The sequence below is a fragment of the Balaenoptera musculus genome, chromosome 17 (genome assembly GCF_009873245.2).
Source record: "Balaenoptera musculus isolate JJ_BM4_2016_0621 chromosome 17, mBalMus1.pri.v3, whole genome shotgun sequence".
Classification (NCBI taxonomy): domain Eukaryota; kingdom Metazoa; phylum Chordata; class Mammalia; order Artiodactyla; family Balaenopteridae; genus Balaenoptera; species Balaenoptera musculus.
Genome location: NC_045801.1, coordinates 16,214,946 through 16,235,481, shown reverse-complemented (window position 1 = coordinate 16,235,481; position 20,536 = coordinate 16,214,946). Strand labels below are relative to the sequence as shown.

At 43.9% G+C, this 20,536-nt stretch overlaps 1 protein-coding gene across 1 annotated transcript in view; it reads left to right on the top strand.

Moving 5' to 3' along the window:
• Nucleotides 1-20,536, top strand: part of NTAQ1 (N-terminal glutamine amidase 1) — a 55,952-nt gene that overhangs the window by 18,063 nt on the left and 17,353 nt on the right. The window lies entirely within an intron of this gene.

Below are 20,536 nucleotides of genomic sequence, written 5' to 3'. Positions count from 1 at the left end.
TTTCTCCTGCCAATTTATGAGCAGGTTTCCAATCTGGTATTCAAAATTATGTCTAGTGCAGACCAGTCAGACAATCTTGTGTGTGTAAGTTTGAACTTTCCAGCCACCTTGCCTTGAAGTTGAAAACCCCCTACTTCTAATCAGTGTGATGAGCAAGGTTTATAGTTATGTTAACATATCCAGTGGCTGTTGTCATGACTTGTTAGAAGCAATAGAGGACATCTGTTATTTCTACCTACCACTCTTACAGTGCCCTTTGGGGAACTCTTCTTTGAGTATATCATATATTGTATATAGTCCTAGTGGCCCATAAACAGAGGCATGTAGCCTAAACCGGGCCAGGCTTGGACCCCACCCCTGGACAAGTCTAGGAATAGCCTGTCACAATGTTCTCTGGAATTGCTGTATTGACATTAAGAGAGGATAATTCTCTGTCCAGCAGGACTGCTGGGCTAGGGCCCCTGGGAGTTTGGGGCTGCTGGTGGGTATCTTGACTGCCACAGAAGAAAGGCCTGCCTGCATAATGCACCCAAGCAGAGCGGGAGCCCCAAGGACACTTCTGAGTGCCTGGATCTTTCTTTGCTTCAAACCAACCCCAATTTTCGAACTTGCCAGTTATACAAACCAGTGGGTTCCTTTTTCTCTTCAGTTTGTGTGAGTTGGATCGCTGTCATTTTTAACTGAAAGGTAAGCTCCCTTGCAAGATTTTTCTTCAGAATTGTTGATTTTATCAGGAACTGTTTCTTTTGTCTCTCTGTGCTTAATTTTTCTCTGAGGTCAGATTTGCTTCTCTTTATACTCAATATGTGTGAGAGAACTGAATAAATACTGATAAATGCTGTTTGGAAAGAGGAACTTTCAAGAAAAGCAGGGGACTAAAATAGAATTTGTAGTTGACTATGAAAATAAGAGAAATAAGGTATCTCTGAGAATCTGACGGGAAAGCAAAACACAATATAAAATGGCTCCCAGGTCAATAGAACTGACTATACCTGATTGTGGGTATTACCGTGGCTTTTACAAGTGATTGTGTCTTTCAGAAGAAGGGGTTGTTAGCAGTGGAAGTAAAGACAAACGCTTTTTTGTGTGTGGTTTTTCTCAGTTTAATTTTTAATTATTTAAAAATAGATGGCACATGTACATTGTACAAACGCAAAAGATATAAAAAGGTATATAGTGAAAAGTACTCTTCCCTCCCATTCTTACCTTCAGTTTTCTGATTTCCCTACCCAGAAACAACCTGTTTTCAGTTCCTTTTCTATCCTTACAGGAATTTTTTTATGCCCATGGAAGCATATAGCATTATGTATTAAATTCTGGGGTTTTTTTCTTCCCACAAATGGTAACACTCTAAAAGTATTGTTCTGCATTTTACTTTTTAAAGTTAATATATTTGGATATTTTCCAATCAGTACATGTTGAATTTCCTCTTTCCTTTTAAGGGATACATTGTATTCTGTGGTGTGCATGGTCCATAATTGAACAGTCCTGAAGTTGTTGTAGTCTTTTGTTATGACCCAAAAAAAAAAAAGGTTCCAGGAGTATTTTTGGCCATGTGTCTTTATAGCAATTTCTGAGATAAATTTTGGAGGTGTAGACTGCTAATTGTCCCACCGAATCCATTCTCCTTTTTTTCTAGAAAAAGGGATACAAATGTTTTCTATAAAGGGCCAAACAGTAAATATTTTAGGCTTTGCAGGCTATAAGGTCTCTGCTGTAGCTGCTCAACTCGGCCTTTGTAGCTGGTAAGCAGCCATAGACGATATATAAATGAATGGATGCGGCTGGGCTCCAGGAAAACTTTGTTTATAAAATGTGGGGGCTCGAGGATTTGACCCTTGGGCTACAGTTTGCTGTCCCTTGTTTCAGAGTCACAGAGGTGCAGCTGGCCTTGTGGCTGCTCTGCCAGGGACTACATTTCCCAGTGTCCTTTGCAGCTCGGTATAGCCATGTGACCAGGTTCTCACCGTAGGAATGTAAGGGGAGGGGTGTGTGTCACTTACAGGGCTGACTTGTGGGACGTTGCCCACCCACTCCTTCACACCTCTCCCCGCTTTCCTACTGGATGATATGATGGTGACTAGAATGACCTTGGAAGCCACCCACTGAAGATGGCAGAGCCACCATCAACCTGGGTTCCTGAATGACCCTATGGAGCCGAGCTGCAGGCCTGCCTGAAAAGTATATTGTAGAACTGTTCCATAAGAGACACACTTGTGTATTTTTTTAAGTCACAGAGTCATTGGTGAGTCTTGATTCTGCAGTTTAGCCCTCCCTAGTTAATACAATGCCCATTCAGGACTTGTCACAGGGTATTTCTCCTGGGTTGGAAATGAGACTTTGTGATGTTCCATGTGGAGTTAGATCCTCGGTGTTTTCGTGCAAGCTGCCCCTTAAGTGTCCTGGAGTGTTTGTGGGATTATTGCCCTTTGCAGAATGTTCAGGAACACTGAACACAGATATCCATCCATACCTCTTATTTTGCATGAGGTTTGAGAGCCTTGTGGGAAAGAAGCCAAATGAATCCTGTCCTCATTTACAGTTCAGACATGTGTGGGCCTGTCTGATGGACTAGGGGTCCTCAGAGCTATCTTAGCTAGAGGAGAGGAAAACAGATTCCTGAGGGAAAATCACTCTTGAGTGAGGAAGACACATGGCTGAGTGGACCAGATCTGGCAACGGGGCCTGGTGGTTAGAGGGACCACCGGTGGCAGGTACAGCGTGAGGTGTGCTTCCTCATTGCTCACCCTTCATGCGGTGCACCCCTTTCCTTGCTCTCTCACCCTCTTGAAAGCCCTGTCCTCTGGGAATGAAGGGAAAGAACTGTGTCACTAGGGGCCCAACACGGCTCTCTGGGAACCTTGCAAGTAGCTGGTCTTGGGCATCAAAGGAGAACAGTGGAGGCCAGTGGCCTGAGAGGTTGGAATTGTGGTGGTTGAGTGGTTGGCTCAGAGCAACAGAGCAGAAGCATGATAAAGCCTGAAGGCTGTGGCTCTGATTTTCTGTGAATCCCCATTTAATCAGGACTTTTTTTTGGTTGCTGTTCAATTCAAATAAACACTTATTAAGCCTGTGTTAAATGGGGGCATGGTTAAGAGAGGCCCCTCTTCTGTCTGTGTACAATTCCTGCCACTCTGTTTATCATCATATGTCTCATTATTCTTTTATAGTTATTCAAACTCCTATAATGGAATGGTAACCTTGTTCAGAAGCTCAGAATCTTCTTAGAAAGTTGTTAGTAGAGTGATGGTCACAGCTAGTGGAGAATCTGCTTCATTTTCTGAAAAAAAAAAAAAAACACTGAGCTGGACTCGTTGCTTCCCATGAGGATGCTGGGCTCATCTGGGGCTTCAGTCATAGGCTCTTCAGAAAAACCAGCAATGACGTCTTCTTTACTCCGAAGTTCTTTACTCCAATCTTTACTCCGAAAGTTCTCTGTGGGAAGAGAATGATAATCAACGGTGGCCTCAGTGACTTCTTCCTCAGAGCTCAAGGGTGTTTAATTTCACCTCAGTAGATACAGCAAAAGTCTGCACGTTCTCCAAATACAAGTCAGTGGTAGTTTCTTCATCTTCAGTGAAGCCTGCCTTGATCAGTGGTCAAGGCTAGTCGGTCAGTGGTCGACTCTGTGTCTGTGATGAATTCCGGGAGTCGTGTGGGGTTGGGCACAGCCAGGGTGAACCAGGCAGAGGGGAGGAGGGCCTTCCTGAGCAGGATGCTGATGCCAGCGGGGAGCATGGGGGCTTGTGAAGGTGAGGAGGCTGAGCGTGTCTCCATCTCATCAGGACTTCGAAGTAGAAAATGACCTTATATAGGATTCACAAGCTAGTGGGGGGCTTGCGTACATTCAGTTTATAATAGCAAGCACCCCTGACAATTCATAGAAGTTCTTGGTGAAGAATGCTTATTAAAAAGCTGGACTTAGTTTTGGTGAATATGTGCTTAAATCATGAAGAGTTGGGATTACTATAAAAGTGATAAGTTTGTACTCACTGGTGGTTGGAAGCCTGGGACATACCAGGTACTTACCATTCGGGGAAGGGGAAGTCATAGTCATTTGCCTTGAATACATTTGGAGAACGGAGTTAGAAGATACAGGCAGGTTGCCTCCCTCCCTCCCTCCCTCCCTCTATCCACCCACCCAGCGTGTATTACATGCCTACTATTTGCAAAGTTAGGCCCTGATGAATAAGGCAGAACTGTCCTAAGAGAAGACATGCAGAGTGCTCAGGTTCAAGGGACAGAACCTCTGTCCTTTATTAGTATGTCTTTTATTACCTCACTTTCATTAGCATGTAAAGCAGAGGGCCGGCCTTGGAGGAGCCTGTTGTATAGAAATCTTTTGGTAAAGACATGGCACTTAGAGATTGCGCTTTGAACAAATATATAAGCCAAAATGAAGGACTTTTCTGTAATTATTTAAAAGGATCTTGAAGGAAGAAGTGATTATTCCAGTACAGAACCAGAAAATTTGGAAACACATGAGCATTCCTAGGACCAGAAAGACCAATCCAGCCTGAACCAGAATTATTCACTTAGTTCCCCTAGTTAGGGGTTACCGTCAGCTCTTCAGTGAGCAAGAGCTGGAGACTTATGTTGGCACCACTGCCTCTTCTGTGTAGTAGCTGTAGGTATGTATCAGTAATATATAGTTGAGTCCATAGTACTCATTCTGGAGGCTAGTGACAGTTTCTCTGAGCAAGTCCTTTTGCCACCTTCATAAGACACTGAGTGAAAGAAGCTGTCTAGTTATAACTGCAGTGAGGTGTTCAGACTGAGTGCTGTAAATATTATAGACCAGCTTCTGATACTCAGTGTGGGCAAAAAGTGCTAAGTAGTCCCCCATACTGCATTATCTTTCAGCATGTGGCACACAGTAGATGCTCAATAAACATTTGCTACATGAATGAATATATATTTATGAGGTTCTCTCAGTGTGTTTCCATGAGTGCTGCTAGTTATAAAATCGATGAAATGATGTGTAGTTGTGCACATAAAACAGCTGCAGCCAGTCGATTAGGTTGAATTTGGTTGTGAGACAACTATTACCACCGTTTTTTCTCTTGGCAGAGAAATGACAGAAATGCACTGTGGGAGAGCTTCTCTCTCAGCCTATTCTTTTGCCCTTTGTCCCACTGTGCTCCCTCCCAATCCTGTTTGGACATTATTTGTGCTGTTTCTGAGAAGAGGATTCAGAAGTGTCCCAACTAATGAGAACATTTTGTCAGGGTATCTACTTCCCTGTGTGCCATGACTGAAGAGACAGAGGGAAGGAACAATACACAATACCCCTGTATTTCACCATGGTGAACCGCAGAGTAAATTTAGCCCCTTGTAATATAGCAAGGGTGCTATGGCTTGAATATTTGTATCCCCCCTACCCCACTCCCCAAATTCATATAGTGTAATCCTAACCCCCAAAGGTGGTGGTAATAGGAGGTGGTGGGTGTGTGTGTGTGATTAGATTAGATTAGGAGGGTGGGGCCCTCATGAATGGGATTAGTGGTGCTATAAAAGAGATCCCCCGGAGCTCCTTCTGCTCTGTGAGGACACAACGAGAAGTCTGCGACCTGTGATTTTACCCAACCTTGCCGGCACCCTGATTGGACTTGCAGCCTCCAGAACTGTGAGCAATAAATTTCTGTTGCTTATAAGCTACCCAGCTGTGGTATTTTGTTATAGCAGCCCAAATGGACTAAGACAAAGGGTTCCTAACCTGGAGTCCTAACACACATTGAGTGTGTATATGAGTATATTTTCCTGGAGAGAGGACACATAGCTTGTATTACCTATTTATTCATTTAACAATATTTATTATTATTTTTATCTATTGAGGACCTACTCTATAACCTCAGGCTCCAGGTTAGATGCTGGTAACGGAAACCAGAATAGCTTTTGCTCTCTTGTAGCTTGTAGGCTGACGATGGAGACTGACATCAATCAAAGAATCACACAGATGGCTGTACAATTGCAACTGTGAAAGTGCTGTCAAGGAATGGTACCAGTTCTATGAGAACATGTAATGAGGGAAATTAGCTGGTTAAAGGGAGTTGGGAGGCTTCTTGAGGAAGTGTTTCATCCTTTCAAACAAATAGCTCCTCCTATGTGCCAAGCACTGTTCCTGCCCTGGTGATTCAGCAGTGAAGAAAACAAGCCCCTGCACTCATAGAGCTCACATTCTGGTGGAGAAGACAGACAATGGACACATACTATGTGTGGAAGAATGGTTGCTATTTACCGAATTGGAGAAGATTGTGGGTGGAGCACTTCTGGGGAGGAAGATCAGGAGTTTTATTTTGGACATCTTAAATTTGAGATGCCAGTTCAATGTCTAAGAGGAGATGTCAGATAGGAGTTGGATAAAGGAGACTGGGATTCAGGGGAGATGTTCAGGCTGGGAATATGAAATGGGGAGACCTCAGTTAACAGATGGTATTTAAAGGCACAGGACTCAGTAAGATCACTCAGAGAATGAGTGAAGACAGAGAAGAAGTAGGGGGACATAGCTCTGGGAGCTTTTACGTTTAGAGGTCAGGAGATGAAGAGACACCAGAAGGAGGACAGAGGGAGGGGTTGGTCAGGGAGGGAAGAGAAGACAAGGAAAGCTCGGAGAAGAAAGTGATTCAGCAGGGAGAGAGGGCTCTGACACATCAGATGTTGATGATCAGTTCAGTAAGCTGAGGACTGAGATGACCGTTGGCTTTGGCAGTGTCTTCAGAGGTCTTCAGAGCAAGTTCAGAGGAGTGATGGGGATGAAAGCCTACTTGAAATGGTTCAGGAGGGAAAGGGAAGAAGGAGGCAGAGTGGTATGGTAAAAGGAACAGAGAAGTGGGGCAGTACTGGAGGGGGACGTGGGTCAAGGGGGACAGCTCTGAACCTGGCCATCACCCAGTTCTTCCTTTATAATGAACAAATTTACCATTTCTAGCCCTCCAGAGAGACTTCTAGGGACATCAAAGACCTGTCCTCCAGGCCCGTTGTTCTCATGCAGGGCAAACACTGCTCCGTTCTTGACTAGATGCATCCCTTGGTTCATGCAGCCTTCCTCAGCATTGACATGGAAGAAAGAAAGCTGGATACCCCCAGAGGTATAGTCATCTCTTGGTACCTGTGGGGGATTGGTTCCAGGATCCCCCACGGATACCATGCTCCATGGTTGCTCAAGTACCTTATGTAAAATGGGACAATGCAGTTGGCCCTCAGTAACCATGGGTTCCATATCAATGGACTCAACCAACCATGGATGGAAAACTGCAGATTGAAATCCACAGGTGCGGAACCTGTGGATAGCGGGCCGGCTGTATTTCATCAATGCAATTCCTATCAAATTACCAATGGCATTCTTCACAGAACTAAAACCAAAAAAAATCTTAAAATTTGTATGGAGACATAAAAGACCCCGAATAGCCAAAGCAATCTTGAGAAAAAAAAAATGGAGCTGGAGGGATCAGGCTCCATTACTTCAGACTGTACTACAAAGCTACAGTAATCAAGACAGTATGGTACTGGCACGAAAACAGAAATATAGATCAATGGAACAGGATAGCAAGCCCAGGGATAAACCCACGCACCTGTGGTCAACTAATCTATGACAAAGGAGGCAAGAATATACAATGGAGAAAAGACAGTCTCTTCAATAAGTGGTGCTGGGAAAACTGGACAGCTACCTGTAAAAGAATGAAATTAGAACACTCTCTAACACCATTTGTAAAAATAAACTCAAAATGGATTAAAGACCTGTATGTAAGGCCAGACACTATAAAACTCTTAGAGGAAAACAGGAAGAACCCTCTCTGACATAAATTACAGCGAGATCTTTTTTGACCCATCTTCTAGAGTAATGGAAATAAAAATAAGCAAATGGGACCTAATGAAACTTAAAAGCTTTTGCACAGCAAAGGAAACCATAAGATGAAAAGACAACCCTCAGAACGGGAGAAAATATTTGTGAACGAATCACCGGACAAAGGATTAATCTTCAAAATTTACAAGCAGCTCATGCAGCTCAATATCAAAAAAAAACCCAATCCAAAAATGGGCAGAAGACCTAAATAGACATTTCTCCAAAGAAGATATACAGATGGCCAACAAACACATGAAAGGATGCTCAACATCACTAATCATTAGAGAAATGCAAATCAAAACTACAATGAGGTATCACGTCACTCCGGTCAGAATGGCCATCATCAAAAGATCTACAAACAGCAAATGCTGGAGAGGATGTGGAGAAAAGGGAACCCTCTTGCACTGTTGGTGGGAATGTGAATTGATACAGCTACTATGGAGAACAGTATGGAGGTTCCTTAAAAAACTAAAAATAGAATTACCATATGACCCAGCAATCCCACTACTGGGCATATATCCAGAGAAAACCATAACTTAAAAAGACACATGCACCCCAGTGTTCATTGCGGCACTATTTACAATAGCCAGGTCATGGAAGCAACCTAAATGCCCATTGACAGGCGAATGGATAAAGAAGATGTGGTACATATATACAATGGAATATTACTCATCCATAAAAAATGGGTCATTTGTAGAGATGCAGATGGACCTAGAGGCTGTCATACAGAGTGAAGTAAGTCAGAGAAAAACGTATCGTCTATTAACGCATATATGTGGAATTTAGAAAGATGGTACAGGTGAACCTATTTGCAAGGCAGAAATAGAGACACAGACGTAGAGAACAAATGTATGGACACCAAGGGGGGAAAAGGAGGTGGGATGAATTGAGAGATTGGGATTGACATATATACACTAGTATGTATAAAATAGATGACTAATGAGAATCCGCTGTATAGCACAGGGAACTCCACTTTGCTGTACGGTGGAAACTAACACAACATTGTGAAACAACTATACCCCAATTAAAAAATAAATAAAAATAACTTAAGGAAAAAAAAAAAGTGCACAGATGTGGAACCGGTGGAGAGCGGGCCGGCTGTGTTTCATGCGGGCCGTGGAGAAGCCTTGCCACAACCACTAATAGGCTCCCTGCTTTTTTCCTTGTCCCCTTCCCACCTTTCAGTGTTTTCTGCACAAAGCAGCCAGAGTGATCTTTTAAAAATGTAAACCAGATCATCTCACTTCCCTTCTTTAAAACCACCAGCACCACCACTTCACACTGGCTTCAACATGTACTTAAGGTAAAATCCGCTGTTCTTACTCTGGCCCACAAGGCCCTGCGTGGTCTGAATTGGCTGCGTCTGTGATTCCAGCTCCACCACTCCCAGCCATTCCCCGTCCTGCCTCCCCTGTGAGGTTTCTGTCTCTGAGCAGGATGAACTCATTCCTTCCTTAAGGACCTCACGTTCCATTTGCTCTGATTTGACCCTTTCCCCCCATATTTCTTCTTGGCTGTTAGCTCCCTGACAGGTCAACTGATCCTTCCCTGGTCATGCGTCGGAAGCTGCCTGCCCCAGTCAGCGTCAGGCTGCTTCACCACTGTTTTCCTTCATAGCAGTTATCACTACCTGAAATGATTTTGTGTATGTATTTGTGTAAAGTCTGTTTTCAATTTCTTTTCACTAGCCTATGAGCTCTCTCTGCCTTGCCTAGTACAGTGTCTGCCACAGTGTAGGCACTCAACAAACGTGCCTCAAATATTTAATGAAGGAACAATTCCTGTTACTGCAGGGGTCTGGAAGGTCAGGTCTCCTCCCATCCCCCGCAGGATCTCTGGGTAATGCTGGAAAAGTGCTGCTAAATTCTTGCTCTTTGCAGTTTCCCCTTTGACTGGATTCTGTTCTTTTTTCAGATTATACTGTCCTTTTGCAAACAGTACTGTTTAGAAAAGATACATAATTCTCGTTTAGGTTGTACTGTCCTTTTTTTTAGCAGTCTCGCAGGCCTCCACTCCAAGCCCTACTATTCTTTCACCTTTTGGTCTAGAAAGCACATTACAGATGACTTCCAGAGATAGCAGAGATTATCACGAGTTGATTGAATCATTGCCACTGTCACACTCTTGGTGGGTTCCTCACTCTAGTCACCTGTTGCAAACATATATTGAAAGCACCTTGTCCTGTGTGTCTGGTCGTGACAGTTGGGGATCACATTACTTTTTCCTTCTTTCTTCTAAGCTGACCACATAGCCTGGCATCAGAGAATTAACTATTGCTTTCATTTCACCCTCTCAGTCCAAGGAGAGCATGGCTTTCACCATGAGCTATGGCAGGCATCTGTTAGAGCCAGGCTTTTAATAACATCCATTTGTTATCAAGGGAGCAGTTGTAGCAGAATTTCACTTAGAGTCAGTAGGCAATCTTTCCTGTGGTTTCCATGGGGATCTGGTATTTTAGAGCAATTTCTGGGAAGAACATTGGAAAGAAATTGAGGGGCAAAATGTTAATAACGTTACTGTTCTGGCACACACCGTTTCTAGAACCACGGGCAATGGATGAGTCACTTCCCACCCAAGGCCCACAGGGTGCAGAGCTGCGTGTGACCTCCTCGGGGCCAGGTGTGGAGGAGACCTAGTGCCTGCACTCAGAATACAGGAAAAATCAGATTTGAGTCCTTAGTCCCCATTGTAGCTGTGCTTTTTTTTTTTTTTTAATTAATTTATTTATTTATTTATGGTTGTGTTGGGTCTTCGTTTCTGTGCGAGGGCTTTCTCTAGTTGAGGCAAGCGGGGGCCACTCTTCATCGCGGTGCGCGGGCCTTTCACTGTGGGGGCCTCTCTTGTTGCGGGGCACAGGCTCCAGATGCGCAGGCTCAGTAGTTGTGGCACACGGGCTTAGTTGCTCCACGGCATGTGGGATCTTCCCAGACCAGAGCTCGAACCCGTGTCCCCTGCATTGGCAGGCAGATTCTCAACCACTGCGCCACCAGGGAAGCCCTGTAGCTGTGCTTTTGTTAGTCACTTGCTGTGTGACCTTGAGGAAGTCACTTAACCTCTCTGGGCCTTCATTGCTTCACTTAAGAAAGAGTTATTTTGAGGCTCAGATGAGATTGTGTGTGTGTGTCTGAGAGAGGGAGAGGGAATTTTTCATAACTCTGAAGGTAACATGTTTTGAATAGCTAACACTTACTGTGTGCCTAGTAGGTGCTAGATAGGCCTTCTAAGTCCTGTATGTGTATTAACCCATTTAATCCTTAAAACAACAATGTAAGGTAGATAACTGTTACTCTCCCCATGTTGCAGATGGGGAAACCAAGGCACAGTGAGTTAAAGTAACTTACCCAAAGCCACATAGCTAGTGAGTGGCAGAGGCAAGATTTGAATCCAGATAATCCCACTTTAGGACCAGGCTGCCATCATCTTTACCCAGTTCCCAGTTCACCTCCACATTCTGTAAGCAAATTCCAGTCGCTAGAGAGGTGTTCTCTATCGTGGGGCAGGAATGGGGCATCCAGTTTCCCCGTGGCCTGGGCAAAGTGTCTTTCAAAGCTATCTACCTGAATTAACCAACTTTGTAGTTACTGCAAACAATGTTTATCAATTAATTTCAAACTTTTTGAGCTTAAGATTTGTTGGCGAGTTTGTTAAAAAAAAAAAAAAGGCAGATGCTCAGAACCCTCCCTGAGGGATGCTGATTCAGTAAGCATACCAGTCAGGCTTCAGTTGCAGGTAACAGAAGTCACTCTTGCTGCTTGAAGCCGAAAAGGATTTGATTCAGAGTCACAGAGAAGGGAAACAAACATTTGGAGAGCAGGGTCATTGGGTGTAGCAGCCAGAGATGCTTCACTACTCTCCCTTGGTGCCTGGGCCCATGGATTCTGGCAGCACCGTCATGGCTTACCGCATTCTTGAGGACAGGACCTCAATATCACCAGGTGGTGTCTCCCAGCTGGTACTGTGCCTCAGCCTTCAATAGGTCATTTATTCTACCATCCGGAAGATCACCTACTTCTGGGTTATGGGGAGCGTTGTAAAACCAGAGAATCCTGGACGCACCACTTCATTGACTTACTTCTTTTGCTGTAAATGGATTCGTGATTAGAAGTAATGTTGGCTTTGAGTAAGTCACTAACTCACTGTACTTATTTACATGAATCTCCAATGCCACATTCCAGAGGCTGTGACATTCCATTTCATAGTTTCCTATAATCTGACAGTGGTTGTATTTCCAGATAAATACTTTAGTTAATAGTCATCCTGCTTGTTCCTGATGCTATTTTTTTTTTTAAGAACTTTTTTTTTTTTAAAGGAATTCCTTTATTTTTATTATTTATTTATTTATTTATTTATTTATTTTTGGCTGTGTTGGGTCTTCGTTTCTGTGCGAGGGCTTTCTCTAGTTGCAGGGGCCACTCTTCATCGCGGTGCGCGGGCCTCTCACCATCGCGGCCTCTCTTGTTGCGGAGCACAGGCTCCAGACACGCAGGCTCAGTAATTGTGGCTCACGGGCCTAGTTGCTCCGCGGCATGTGGGATCTTCCCAGACCAGGGCTCGAACCCGTGTGCCCTGCATTGGCAGGCAGATTCTCAACCACTGCGCCACCAGGGAAGCCTGTTCCTGATGCTATTGAATGTCAAGAGAACTTATATATCACAGGGATTTTTATTTCAAAATTTGGAACCCAAGATATACTTCTTAAATATCTAAGGCATTAGGCATTTTTTTTTTAATTAAAAAAATTTTTTTTAATTTTTGGCTGTGTTGGGTCTTCGTTGCTGCCCGTGGGCTTTCTCTAGTTGCAGCGAGCGGGGGCTACTCTTCATTGAGGTGCGCAGGCTTCTCATTGCGATGGCTTCTCTTGTGGAGCACAGGCTCCAGGTGTGAGGGCTTCAGTAGTTGTGGCTCGCGGGCTCTAGAGTGCAGGCTCAGTAGTTCTGGCGCCCGGGCTGAGTTGCTCTGCGGCATGTGGGATCTTCCCAGACCAGGGCTTGAACCCATGTCCCCTGCATTGGCAGGCGGATTCTTAACTACTGCGCCACCAGGGAAGCCCTGCATTAGGCATTTTTAAGTAAACAAAATTAGAAAGAAGTGTTGCTGAACTTGATTACATAATTACCTCATTACGGGAAATAATTATTTTGGTCAGTTCTGAACAATATTAATCCTTACAGGAATTAAACCAGAATAAAGTATATACTTGGACTCTTTACTGAGTATTGAAGGAGAAGCCAGGACTTGTTTTATATGATTACTTCAGGGTGAAACAAAAAAGATATTTAGTGCATCCTTTAAAAAAAAAAATGTCACTTTAAAGTGACCCTTTCGCTTTCCCATCCTCTTAGCTCTGTCACTTAAATGATGTTGGCACTTATTAAACTTCTAGGCATCTTGGAAATTTTCAAAAATAAAAAAATCAATTTGTTTCAAACTCTGTGGAAGGCAATCCAGATAATTTATTTGTAAAAATGACCTATGCGCATACCTTTGGCTTAGGAATTCCCCTTCTAGGAATTTATCTTACGGATATACTGTACATATGTAAGATGATGGATAAACAAGGTTACTCAGTGTAACAACAAAACGTTGGAAACCACCTACCAGCTCACCCACTGGGGACTGATGAAATGAATTATAATATAGCTATGGAAGAAAACATTATGAAGCTATGAAAACAAATGAGGAAGGTTATGTTTCTTAAGCTGAGTAGTGGTGTTTTTACTCTTTATCTTAAGCTTATGTTATATTCTTTTGCCTGTATTAGATATTTAGTAAAATTAAATCTAAGAAGCAAGTGAAAAAGTATGTACTAAAAGAGAAAAAATATGTATTTGTGCAGAATATCTGAAAGAATATCCAACATCCAAAACAAACTGGTAATGTTAGTGGCCTCTGGACAGGAGAACTGGGTGGCTGGTGTCAGAGGAGGGAGGGAAACTTCATCGTATATCCCTTTGTGTTTTTAAGAGTTGTGAGCCCTGTGAATATATTACTCATTAAAAATAAAAAATATATAAACCACACCTTCCCTCACTCACACATTTACCCACATGACTAGTTTTTTAATAAACAAACACAGCTTTTAACAGATAAAGCCTCAGATGCTCTCTGTAGTGAAAGCTGCATTGACCAGCAGCACAAAAAGCCGGGATGTGTGACACACACTTACAGAAATTGCCGGCAGTATTCACATGACGAGAGACTGAGGAACGAGGAAGAATTCCCCAAATTGTTTTTCTATTATACTGCTCTTAGCCTTTTGTCCAGCGGTTCTAACCTTTGATTTGATTGCTGTGAGTAAAGGTGAGACCTTTAAATGACTGGCTGACAAGCTGTTTGTGCACTGGTGAGGGGTGTTTCGGTGCCTTATATGGCTTTGAGCTGCAGTTTGGGTGCAGGAAGGCTCAGGAAGCGTGAGCTCATGCAGAGAGGAAACCTTCTTAGTAGATGTCTCTTGATTTCTCTTAAGAATCTTAAAATTACCCCTTGCGGGAACCCATAATGATAGCCAACATTTATTGGGCACTCATTTTGTAGCAGGCACTGGTCAAAGTTACTGATTGTGTATAAAATGATTAATCCTTGGACTTCTCTGGTGGCGCAGTGGTTAAGAATCCGCCTGCCAATGCAGGGGACACGGGTTTGAGCCCTGGTCGGGGAAGATCCCACATGCCGCGGAGCAACTAAGCCCGTGCGCCACAACTACTGAGCCCGCGTGCCTAGAGCCCGCGAGCCACAACTACTGAGCCCACGTGCCACAACTACTGAAGCCCACGTGCCTAGAGCCCGTGCTCCGCAACAAGAGAAGCCACTGCAATGAGAAGCCCACGCACCACAACAGTAGCCCCCGCTCACCACAACTAGAGAAAGCCCGCGTGCAGCAACGAAGACCCAACACAGCCAAAATTAAATAAATAAAGAAATTTATATTAAAAAAAAGAAAAGATTAATCCTTACAACAGCCTTATGAAGTAGGGATTATTATTATCTCTGTTTCTCAGATGAGGAAACAGGCGTGGACAATGTTTCCAAAGGAGCACAGTTACTACTCAGACGAACGTGATCTGAACCTGGGTCTGACTCCAGAATTACTACCCCCTAAGATGACAGTCCAGTCACATTGGAATAAATCCAAAGGCGAAATTAGGGCATTGCTTCTCAAGCTGGTCTCTGGACTGAGATGCTGGGTGGATTATAGAAGTGAGAGCCTAGGGAAGTGATGGGGTGGCCTGTCTTTGGAATGCGGGGTGTCTTTACTGCATGAGAGCCTCGAACCTCAAGATGAGATTCAGGGCTTAATCTTGTAGGAAAAAAAGGGGACACGGGGACAAGCTCTTAAACAGGGGAGAGATGTGGGGAAACTAGCATTTTGTAGGGTGTCCTTGAGCTGTGATTGTCAGGTGGGGGCTGGCAGAGGGGAGACCAGAGGGAAGAGGCCTCCGCATGCAAACAGATGGGGGTCAGGACTATGGAGACCATCATAGAAATGGGAGGAAGGATGGGTCTGGGAGATTTTGTTTTGAGGATTTGGTCGGGCTCACAGCAGTTGAAGGTTGATGAGGAAGCAAGGAGATAAGTGCATGCTTAAGATGCCCTATCATGCAGGGGTGCGTAGAGGAGATGCTTCATCGTACTTTTACATTCGGGTGCGTTTAATGCATCCGCCACATACTCTGCTCAGGGCTTCCCGAGTCTCGCATTTGTCCGCCAAAACAGTTCTTCTAGAAGGTGTAGCAGATGCTGTCAATCCCTCCCTCCCCTATAGTGCCCATCTCCCCTTACTCTTCCTCACCCGAGTGAAGCCCTTGTGCGTCCGTGAAGGGCTTTCCCTGGTCCTAATGCACTTGGCCCTGGCTCAGGCAGGCTGGAAGCAGGTAGGACTTAACACGCCCGGTGCAGCCTTCAGCTGCTGATGTGCTGGAGCTGGTGGATAAATGCTTCTGCTTTTTTTCTCCTCAAAGGGTAGAGCTCTGAGTGGGGTGCTGCACCCTCTCCCAGGGGTCCCCAGCAGGGTCGAGCCCCCGCTACCCACTCAACACCTGCTCAGCAACCTGCTTCCTTGCCTCTCCTGACTCACTTCCCCACTCCTTGCTGGTGCTTCCTGGGATCCCCCGTCTCAAGGTCTGCTTTGGGGGAACCCAGCCTAAGGCAGTTGACAGATGATACTAGCTAGGCCCAGAGAGGTTATTTCACTTCTTCAAGCTTACAAATCCAGTCTGTAGGAAATCTAGGATTTTAATTCAGCTCTCCTAAACCCAGTGGGCTCCTGATGTTATTTTCTGCTAACCATGTTTTGTATCTGCTGTAACAACTCCCTGAGTCTTTTTACATGTCTGGCTTTCCTACTAGAGTCTGGCCAGTTAGACTCCAGTATAAACTAATAAAAGGCAGAAACTATGATCCCGATCATTTTGTAACCAAGATCAACAAGAACAGTGTCTTTCACAGATAGATGCTCAGTGAGGATTTGTTGAAAGGAAGAGATGGAGCAAGAGGAAGGAGGAGGCAAAGGCAGTTGGGTGCATGACACTGAAGCGAGGATGAGAGTCTCCAGGCGTCTTGGTCTGGGGCCTGAGGGTGACTTGCCTCGAAGGAGACCATGGTGAGAGGGTCAAAAGCAGAAGACCCAGAGGAGGCACAGCGGTGAGCAGAAAAATTGGTGGAGAACTAAAAAAATACTTTTTCTGGAAATCACTTATGAGGAAAGATAAACCTAACGAAATAGTCCTTTTCAGTGCATGTAAGGGGAGTTTCTTTTTTTTAATTTATTTTTTGTTTTTAATATGAGATGAGTAATCTTAGCTTTGTAGGAAAATCATAAGATGGGTTCTCACCCAAAAGTAAATTCTACAAATGAGATACTCCAGTGCAGTATTTTTCAAACTGTGCTTTACAAGGCAGTAGGACTTCTAAGGATCTCTCAAGAAGAGGTTAGTAGATCATACAAATTGATTAATACTTACTGAACTTTAATTAGACCATGGGCCAAGCCCTAGGCTATGTCTTGGGCTGCATTATGGCATTTAATCCTCCCAGTTACCCTTTGGTAGGTACTGCTGTCATCCCTGCCTCACAGATGAGGAAGCTGGTGCTCAAAGCGGTCACCCAGCTAGGAAGTGAACCAAGTGGGATTTAGCCCCCGGGTTATTTGACTCTGGAGCCCATGACCTTCACAGGCAAGGCTGCAGGTACCCTCCTCCCCACCCCTTGGCCAGCCACACTCTCCCTCCACCAGAACTGAAGCTCAGATTTTGACACGTGGACAGCAAACTGGGGAATGGGAACTACACTGTTGGTTAGGGGTTTGGAGAGAGTGCATTAAAATGTGCCCCACTTTGATTGCCTTCTCTAGAAGTCTTGGAGTTTTGCCTTCCCACTGTGCAGGGGCGTTTTAAAATGCATTTTGATGAATGCATTCTGCTCTCTTGGTACACAAGGGGGAGCGTTGAGCACAGGAATGGGAATAACACTGCTACAGGGAGTGAGTTCTTGCTCTTCACCGGAAAGAGCTTCTCTCTCTTTCTCTTTCTCTCTCAATAGGATTTCCTAAGAACAAAACCAGTTTTCTGCCTAATCACAATACTATTATTATCATGTCCAAGAAGTTAATATTGATGAAACCGTATTATCTAATACATTGTCTATATTCAGATTTCCCCGAATATCGCCAAGATGTCCTTTATTGCTTTTTCTTTTTCTTTTCTTTTGATCCAGAATCAATTTTGTATTCTCTTAATATTAGATCATGGTCATTTTTCTGAAATATTTTGGTACAAAATGTTCATAATTTTTACTGGCTATTTACTATCCCATGAAGCTGATTTGTCATGATTTATTAATAAATTTCTCTTTGGTTATTCCTGTTATAAGCATAACATGGTGTTAAGCGGGGCTTTTCCTTTCTCAATTTTGACTCAGGCACCAATTCAATAGATATCAGATTGCAAAGTGAGAGTGAGACTGATAATCATATATGGCATTCACCACGTGTCACAGGTCAGGTTCCCCGGAAAAGCCTCCTGATGGAGATTTTTGTACAGGAGGTTAATTGAAGAGTGTTTGGGGATCAACACCTATGGAGGAATAAAGGAAGTAGCGCTGGAAGAAGGAATAGTTGAACTTTGATGCAGTCACTACAAAGGCTTCAGCTGGCCCTCTGTTAGCTCTGGAGCTGAGATGGTCTTGCAGAATTGTTCCCTATTGGGGCAAGGAGATTGGGTCTTTTTACCTCTATACAGACCAGTCATTGGATGCAGATTGCCCCTGGGAAGTGGCCATGACCTTGGGTGAGATAGCTAGCTTAGACCAATTTTCAAAGAGACTCAGGGTGGCAGTGAGGGCCTCAGTCCTGTGGGGAGATCTGGGCAGAGAACACAGCATCCACTACACCAGGGGAATTCTCATGGACCTGTCGTCTAAGTCCTGGATCCCTGCAGCCAGACTGAATACACAAGTGGGCGTGTGGAAACGGGCGGAGGGTGGAGAGATGCTGTTGGAGAGAGCATTGCATGTTGGGACTCCTCCCTCCCTCCCCAGGGGAAAGGCCAGGGTGCTACCTCCTTATCTGAAGGTGTATGATGGGGGCTTCCTTAGGACCACATATTGAGCTTGAGATATTTTTTTCTACTGTTGGGGGCAAAGAGAAGTGGCTAGACTGGCCTGTGGCAGCAGGACACAGAGGGTGGTGTTTGGTTCTGCCCTCCCAGGGTTTGTTGGGGCAAAGGATGAGAGAGTGTTTCCTAGGACTCAAATGTGAGTCACTTGGGAGAGAGAGTACTAGGTTAGAGCTATTTTAAAAAATATATTAAAAAAAAATCCTCTAAGACTCACAAGAAGTTGCAAAAATAAAACAGAGAGTTCCCGTGTGCCCTTCACCCAGCTTTCCCCAATGATAACATCTTATATAACCATAGTGCATTTTCAAAACTAGGGAATTGACATTGACATCGGTACAGTGTCTTGGTTTTTATCATTTTTTACATGCACGTGTGTATGTGTTACTATGAAATTTTATCACGTGTATAGATTTGTAGATTTATGTAATTACCACCACAGTCAGGATACACAGTTGCCCCATAACTAGGAAGAAGCTCCCTCACACTCCATCTTTGCAGTCAGACCCTCCAGTGGACCCTATTCCCTGGCAATGACTAATCTCTTCTCCATCACTATAATTTTATCATTTCAAGAGTGTTACATAGCAGAATTATGCAGTGTGTAACCTTTTGAGATTGGCTTTTTTCACTCAGCAGAAATAACAGCCTTGAGTTCCAGCCATGTTGTTGCGCATATCAATAGTTCATTCTTTTTTATAGCTTAGTAGTATTTAATCGTATACCTATATATAGTTTATCCAGTCCCAGTGGGAGTCATTTTAAGTCCTGCCCAGCAGACTTTCTGGGAGGGTGAGAGGAAATCAAATGATGAAGTCTGAATGGAGAGGATTGCCAGGGAGCCCGGGGCAGAGGGGGTAGTGGCAGCTGGGAGGGAATGCTTCTCCTTTGTCCTGAGAATTAAAACTGGAGAGGTCCCCAGAGATGGGGATCTCCAAAGATCCCATGAAAAGTGCACAAGCAAGAGGCAGTTTTTTATAGCTTCGAAGCCCAGAGAGCACGAAGTCGGCTTACGACGGTGCCAGTCACAAGCCAATTAAAGTATTTCCGGACGTAACCATTTACCTCTACACCATTGGTACTTTGACATGGGATCCAAAGCAGCAGCTAGTGAGTGGGGGAGGGAATGTGAAAGAGTAGTGGAAGAGAGAAGAAATTGCATATGAGACCCCCTTCCCCCCCGACACCTGTCACTGAACTGCTGGCTCTAGCTGGGAAGGGGGAGGAAAGCGTTGGGATGACACTGAATTGTTGATTAATATAATGACCTGACACATTGAATTACTCTCTTAAGACCATGTTTGTGACTTGATGTGACATCAGACTGTCATTACTTGGAAGCGACCAGAGCAGGCAGGGTCCTGCAATAGTTGTCATATGGAGTCAAGGACAAGCTCCTTTTTTCCTCCTACTGGCACTCCCCCTCAAATGAATAAATTTTTGGAGGGATGGTGGGAGAAAAACAAAGTATGTTTTGATTATGTCCACCAGCAGTTACATAAATAACTTGGAAATAAACATCTTTTATACATAAGCCTTTTTTTTCTTTTATAGTATACTTTCCTTCGAGCAAATTCCTGGAAATGGGGTTAATAGGTTAAAGGGCATGGATATTTTTATGATTCTCAAAACATATTGCCAAGTTACTTTTCTAAAGGTTTGTACCAATTTACATTCCCACCAGATAATGCGTGGAAGTTAATATCATAAGATTGTTAGTATAATGGAGTTTAAATGCTATTTCATGTTTGGAATAATTTTTAAAGTGCTTTCGTAATATGGCACTTTTTGCATTAGGTGTTTTATCAATCTCTTTAAACTTGACATTAATATCTTGAATACAGAATATTGTTAAGGGTCTGATTTAATAAGTTGATTACTGGCTATTCACATTCAGCAATCCAGGGGGTTCCCGGGCGTACTTAGAAGAAGACCAAAACCTGTAGGATTTGTGGACAAGAAAGAAAGGGAGAGGTGAAGGCCAGATGATCAGTGAATACAAGAGACAGGTTCAAGGGCTATGAGTGAGAGGTAAACAAATGAAGCAAGGGACCAGGAGCAAGGAGATGGCCATGAGGTCAAG